Source organism: Lipotes vexillifer, unplaced genomic scaffold (genome assembly GCF_000442215.2).
Source record: "Lipotes vexillifer unplaced genomic scaffold, Lipotes_vexillifer_v1.1 scaffold812, whole genome shotgun sequence".
NCBI lineage: Eukaryota > Metazoa > Chordata > Mammalia > Artiodactyla > Lipotidae > Lipotes > Lipotes vexillifer.
The window spans coordinates 308,191-315,789 of record NW_006796787.1 but is presented as its reverse complement, the minus strand read 5'-3'; the positions used below and the strand labels follow the sequence as shown (position 1 = coordinate 315,789).

The following is a 7,599-nucleotide window of genomic DNA, read 5'->3' as shown; positions in this document are numbered from 1 at the left end:
CTCTTTCCCCCAAACTTAGGGGCTCATAAAATGATGGTAAATACAGGAATGTTAATCTTTGCAGAGATGTTTATGGAAAAAGCAGAGGTCCAAAAAATAGATTCCAGGACCCATATCTTCACTTAGCTATATTATGCTGAGCAAGCCTCACTACCTCTCTGATCCTCTTCCGTAGATGCAAAATGGAGATGATACTCCCTACTCTGACACAACTAGGAGATTCCAATGAACTAATGAACGTGGCTGTGTTTTCTAGATGGTGACACAGGGTGCAGAGCTAAAACTCTCATTATTCTTAATAAATATGGTGCATTTCAAACAGAAAAGGTCACACTGGAGATGTGAAATATCATGCATAATTGAGATGCAAACTTTAAATGCCTCTATCACTTCCTGACTATTTCTAATTTAATTTGTTTCTGTTCTTGAAGAATAGCTGTGATATTGATTGGAGTCAAATTTCCCAGTAGTGGTGTTTGCTGGTATTAGCCATACCTTGAAAACTGGGTGCTTTTGTATTGGTTGGGCAGATTATGAGAGAAGGGAGGATAAAGAATCCAGAAGATAAGGATTTGAAGGGTCATCAGAATATACATCTTTGACATTTTTAGACATAGTTTTCTCCATCTAAACACTCTACCATGTGGTAGAGGTTACTAAAAAAGTACATCCTATCCCATTGTGCTTATGGATGGTTGAGATATTTGTTCTTGACACTCACATAGACTGAAAGGAAATTTCATGTGCAGAATAAGGAAGTTAGACTATGCATATGATTAGATTCACCAAAACTCCATTAATACATGCTAATCTTCAAAAGTTGTGAACTAAAAACATTCTTTTTCCATTCAAGTATTAATTTTGTGAACAAGTTGCTATCAGTAGCTATATAAATTGGGTGGCATCTCTTGCTTTCTGAAATGTTCTCTTAAAAATTGCAAGCAAAATTGGGCAACACCATTATCTTTTTTTTTCTTTTTTTTTTTTTTTGCGGTACATGGGCCTCTGACTGTTGTGGCCTCTCCCGTTGAGGAGCACAGGCTCTGGACGCGCAGGCCCAGCGGCCGTGGCTCATGGGCCCAGCTGCTGTGCAGCATGTGGGATCTTCCTGGACCGGGGCATGAACCTGTGTCCCCTGCAGTGGCAGGCGGACTCTCAACCACTGCGTCACCAGGAAAGCCCAACACCATTATCTTTTGATTATTTTCTTGAAGGAGTTGTCATCAACTACCTGTCGTTGATTGGGGATGGGGATTGGGGATGTTGTCAAAGTACACAGTGTCTTCCCAAGAGAAGCTTGTATGCTTGCCTGAGAGGACAGCTATAGAGGTTCAAAAAACTCATACTTAATTCTAACATGACTCTAATGGAGAACCACTCAAAGCATTAAAAGGCTTGTTTTAGGGGTCAGTGTATTTTGTACCAGCAAATTGTCTTTTCAGTAATGCTTTCCTATTTCCTGTATCACATATAGGCATTCATCTAAGAGAAACAGCTGAATGAAGAAATCCATTTTAGAACTTGTCCCCAGGCAATTTCACATTGACTTTCAAATAGGCTACAAAGATTCTATACAAAATTTCTATATGGCCTGTGGAATTTACAGATACTTTTTATTCTCTTTCTGGCTGTCTAAATCTTCTCTTATTGTTCTATTTATCAACAATACAAGGTTTCACAAACAGTTGTCTGTGGCCAACATGTTCTGAATTCCTTGGCAATAAAATGACCAGAAAAAGTCTTGCAAGAGACTGATGCGAAGCAAAATATGCCATTTTTTGTTTGGTTACAGCCTGATATACTGGGCATTTAATTTTTGTCGACCACAAGCATGTTATAATGCTTATTTTCATAGCTGCCTTGTTTGGGCAGTATCAGGTGACATCTAGTATCTTCACAATCATTGAAGCCCTATTTATGTTTGCTTGGATTGGACAGACGTTTCTGGAAAATGTCAGAGAGTGAGCTTGTGCTCGTGTCACATAGAAGTGAGATGAAAAATTACTGATGTCAGTGTAGAATTGATCTATATACACCATATCTCATTCTTACTGTATATTTTCCAATATGTTTTGATTTAATGGGAAGATTGATTACTTAAACTAAATGGGCATACAAATTACATTGTATTTCTACAGTTCTGAAGTAAGTTTTAAAATTTTAGAGTTCTTAACTAACTCATAGTTTCAGGTAGAATGTTTGTTGTATTGGTGTTGTGTCCCTAATTAAGGTTTTATGGGTAAGCAGTGGATCCAGATTAGCTCTTCCTTCGGTTGTATTATCTATTTTCTGGATCATAAAGCTGTCACTGCATAACCTAGAAACCTCTTTAAAGATGCATGTTTGGCTGTATTTGTTATCCAGCAGATGTCTGGATAGTTAGAATCTCTTGAGAGTATTATAACTTGTGGTTTCACTTACAATAAGTGATCCAGGCGTTTTTCTGGTCTTACTCCTCTCCAGTTCTGGGAGAAAGTCTGTAGAAGAAATTACAGAGGGTATTTCATTTCACTCTTCCCCATTCCTTTTTTGCTTTATTCTTTGTCTCTGTCTTCAAAGTTACTTTTTTCTTTTCTTTTCTTTTTCCTTCCTTTTTGCGGTACGCGGGCCTCTCACTGCTGGGGCCTCTCCCGTTGCGGAGCACAGGCTCCGGACGCGCAGGCTCAGCGGCCATGGCTCACGGGACCAGCCGCTCCGTGGCATGTGGGATCTTCGTGGACCGGGGCACGAACCCGTGTCCCCTGCATCGGCAGGCGGACTCTCAACCATTGCGCCACCAGGGCAGCCCTACTTTTTATCTGCTTTGAAATTGAGGTCGCTAACTTGGTAAGAGGTGTCTTCATGCCATATTGCACCTCCTGGTCCCCAGCTTCTCTCAGCCAAGAGGTTATCACACTGACACTGACATTTTGAACGTGGTAAATTGCTGCTGTGATCAAAAACTACCTGTGATTTATATTATATATTTGGCCAAAAGGTCGGTTTTAGAATGGCTGGTCCAGATTTGTAATTCCATATCCTGATGCTTAAAGTATTTGCCAATTTCCCTTCCAGCTGGGCATTTAAAGTGCACAAGTCTAAGGTAGTGGATATCGCTAAAGGCAAAGGCTAGAGAGTCTGTGCATGAGTTTGTGGTTTCGGAGGGAGGAGAGGTCTGAGAGGGCAGGCAGACTAAGGGGGCTTGCCACCTGGGCCAGAAGCAGTGGGAAACACCTGGCCACTGAACTGCTAGTCACCTGCAATGTTGGCCTCAGGTGTGTGGGTGCCGTGCTTCTTACAATAATGCAGTAAATTATGGTCTACCGGTAACGTCAGGTTCAGAGAGCTTCAAATTTCTCCTCCTCTTTTGAATTTGAATTAAAGATATTTTGGCAGGTTCAGACAGTTTTCACCTCATTGTTTCTGACAGTGTGGAGATTTTAAGCCAATTCTAAAGGTACCCTGAGAAAATGTCTCTATACACTGAAAACCCTCCCTCTGCTAATCAATTATTACTCGGTCATAGTTAGGTATCTTTTATTATTGTTTTAGTATGGAAGAGTTGTCATGATAAGTGAATAATTGTAATTCAAGTGTCATAATAAACTTAATCCTTGGTCTGGTTCAAGAATGCATCTTGTTTGTGATGACTTTTAAAAGAATTATTGTCCAAAATTTTAGTACTAAGTATGGAGGTAATTAGTGCTCATCAAATTGGCCAAAAATACATGTAATACATGAGAAAAAATGCTAATATACCTAATATACAAAAAGCATTTAGAAATCAATGAGGAAATTACTTTCTTAAAAGCATAGAAAATAGGCCAAAGATAAAACACAGAGGAAGAAATGCCATAATCTCAATAATGTTCAGCTTCATTAATATTGAAAGAAATGTAAATTGAAATGATTAGATACTTTTAATCTATAGTAATGTCTATAATAATGACAATAATAGTAAAAATATGAATATTGGTACAAACTTTCTGAAACACACCCCTCATGATGAACTATGTAAGCATAAATGTGGGTATATGCTTGGGTTCAGCAATTATACAAACATTTTCAGGAATTTTTCTTATCTACCAAAATATTCACATAAGTAACAAATATATTTTTACACACATGTGTGTGTGTATCCAAATGATGCGTATCTATAGAGTACTGGGTAATTTATGGTATAGGGAAGAATGAATATTGTGTAGCCCTTCATATATTGACATGAATGGTTTTCCAAGATAATATTGCTGGTGAAATAAGCATGTTGTAGCACAGGATAAACAGAGGTGTATGCATGTACATCTGAAGTATACTCAGCAAGTTGTGTGATGACAGGGGACATTACGTAGAACTTTTACTTTCGAAATACTTTGTAACTTGATTTTTAAACAAGAAATCTATGATGTTTTAAAGTTTAAAAAAACAAAGATGTTTTAAAAACAAATAAAGGGAGGTCTCCATGGTGAGTAAACATGATCTATCTTGATATTCACCTGAAATGAAATCATAGTTTCCAAATTGGATAGCCCTCACTCTTATTTTTTCTCCCTTCATTAGTGTTAAGGTGTTACCCCCATGTAGATCTTATTTAGAAATTCTTAACTAGCATTTAAACTGATTGCTCCGGGCCTCAGACAAACAAATGTAGTTGTATGATCATTAGCAGTGATAATTTTATAAAGTAGGAGAAGATAATATGACTGTCTCTCACATCACATAGTTTGTGATCATTTGACAGTATGTCAGTGTTAGATGTCAGGTTGTTGGTGAAGGCTGGATATTTTGATATAGCATCCAATACAGTGTTGTATATATTTATATTTGTAAAAATTATAGCTTGGGCTTCCCTGGTGGCGCAGTGGTTGAGAGCCCCCCTGCCGCTGCAGGGGACATGGGTTCGTGCTCTGGTCCAGGAAGATCCCACATGCCGCGGAGCAGCTAGGCCCGTGAGCCATGGCCACTGAGCCTGCGCATCTGGAGCCTGGGCTCCTCAACGGGAGAGGCCACAACAGTGAGAGGCCCGCATACAGGAAAAAAATATATATATATATAGCTTTTCTTTATTAAAACAAGGATAAAGCAGGGATTCTTTTTTTTTTTTTAATGTAGAAATAAGCTACCAGCTTCTTTTAGTCTAATAGCAAGCATTCTGATCCACAAGGGTTTTCTAGACTCTTAATATCTGTGAAATGAAAAGTTCATTTAAGTATTTTCTTTACTTTTCAGTCATAAAATATTCTACCTGCACATCCAGGTTTTATGTTCCTATTTTTCTTCTTCTCTTTTTTATCAACAGCATGTTCACCAGTGCATGGTTACCACATTACCTCTTTTATCTCCAGCAATGAAATTAATTGGAAGCATATTCAACTTACTTATGAGCGATAGTCAATGATGTTTTCAAGTGATTATGCCTCCTTAGAAGTAGGATATGCTTTTCTAGTGTATATGACTCTGATAATCACATAGTCCCTAAAACTCATGTGTGCTGGAGTATAACATTTTCAGTAAACCAACTTATTATTTATTTCTGCCCCATAAAAGAAAATTTAACTTCATCAATTCTTTTTTTTAATTTACTTTATTCGAGTGTAGCTGATTTACAGTGTTGTGTTAATTTCTGCTGTACAGCAAAATGATTCAGTTATATATATATATATATATATATATATATATATATACACATTCTTTCTCATATTCTTTTCCATTATGGTTTATCATAGGATACTGAATATAGTTCCCTGTGCTATACAGTAATTTCAACAATTCTGAGTATTCATGGTCCAGCCCATTGATATCTTCATTGCTCAGTTTTTTAAAACACTGTCCCACTTAGAGTTGAAACCTCTTCTCAGATGCTTCCCTCACGCTCTCCCTACGGATTGCTTCACATTGCATCACATTGTTTGTCATATTGTGAACATTGTTGATTAAGAGGTTGCTCTGTGCTCTTGGCCTTGTCGTTTCATTCCTATCTTGGCCTTTGTTTGCAAACGTATCCCCTCCCCCCACTGTTTCTCTGTGCATTCTCCATACAGTGCTCCCCAGACAATGACTAGTTACTTCGAGTTCAGCTTCCTAATATTTGTGACCATCCCTCCAAGGTGCTCAGCTGGGGTGGCTCGTGCCATTTCTTCTGCCATGGAGTACCCACATTTTCTGCCATGAGATACCCACATCTTCTGCCATGGGGTACCCACATCTTCTGCCATGGGATACCCACTACTATGGAATGTAGTAGCAGGCCTGCCAGAAATCTCTCTGAACTAACTTCTGTATCATTGTTGCAGGGGCCCATGGGAACTTTAAGATCTTTTCATCAGACACGTTGGAGTTGAAGGAAACTAGGGAGGGGGAAGTTTCTAGGCTTTCTATGCTTAGACACACCCTATTGCCATCTCTACTTCCTTATTCCCAGAGCCTTTTGCAAGAGATGAATCTGTGAAACAACAGCCTCCCAAAAATCTCAGCTAGAGAATGAATTATGATACCTTGATATATAGTCAGATTCTTTCAATTTTAAAGGGAAATCCTATTATGATCTTCTGTGACCAAGACTTCTCTCCTGATACTAATTATTCTATATTTCTTTCTTATGTTCGTACTTCCTTTGTTCTATTCCTGGGTCTGGGTTTTTTTTCCCTTTTCTTTTGGTGGTCAGGTGGTGATGGTGTTGGAACTGAAGGGAGGAACTGGGTCTGTGAGCTTGCATTTCCTTTCAGGCTTTTCTCCTAACTCCATCCCAGACTCAGATTCTGAAGCCAACAATGTGATGTCTTTGTTCTTTGGTCCTATTTCTGACAACCACCTCATGAGTCAAATGGCCACCCTATGTTTTCACACTGGGGAGGTCTTTGGGGGGCAAGGAGGAGCGGTTATATTAGAGTGCTTATATTAAAGATACATATCAAAAAAACACATCAGTTAATAAAACATGTCCATTACATGATTGGAGTAGTCTTCATCTGAAGTATAACAAACTACTGTGTAATCATTTGCTGTGTCTTGGGAAAAGCTTTTCAAATGTGTAGTTTAAAAAAACACAGTAGGAGAGCTATTTTGTTAACACTGGTATCAGTTCTGTTAAATCAGGGTGTTTCTAAACAGTGCAAAAAGGAATAAAGCAGAAACTAACACACCATTGAAAAGCAAGTATACTCCAATAAAAGTGTTAAAAAAATGTATTGACTTTTCTTCGAATTAATTTAATGAAAGGAGTTTGACTCAGGGAGTTGCAGGAGTATAGGCTAGTGTCACAGCCTACAGACAATATAGTCCACATAGGGGGAGCCATATACATTGCGGTTAAGACCATTGACTCTGATATCAGACCACCTATTTTCAGTCCTGGCTCTACCACTTAATAGTTAACATAACCTCTCTTACTCTCAAAGGAGTTTGACTCAGGGAGTTGCAGGAGTATAGGCTAGTGTCACAGCCTACAGACAATATAGTCCACATAGGGGGAGCCATATACATTGCGGTTAAGACCATTGACTCTGATATCAGACCACCTATTTTCAGTCCTGGCTCTACCACTTAATAGTTAACATAACCTCTCTTACTCTCAGTTTTTTCATTTGTAAAATGGATATATATATATATATATATGTATATATA

At 38.4% G+C, this 7,599-nt stretch overlaps 1 protein-coding gene across 3 annotated transcripts in view; it reads left to right on the top strand.

Annotated features, from left to right (window-relative positions):
* The window catches only part of VGLL3 (vestigial like family member 3), a 41,620-nt gene that overhangs the window by 30,622 nt on the left and 3,399 nt on the right, over positions 1–7,599 (top strand). The window lies entirely within an intron of this gene.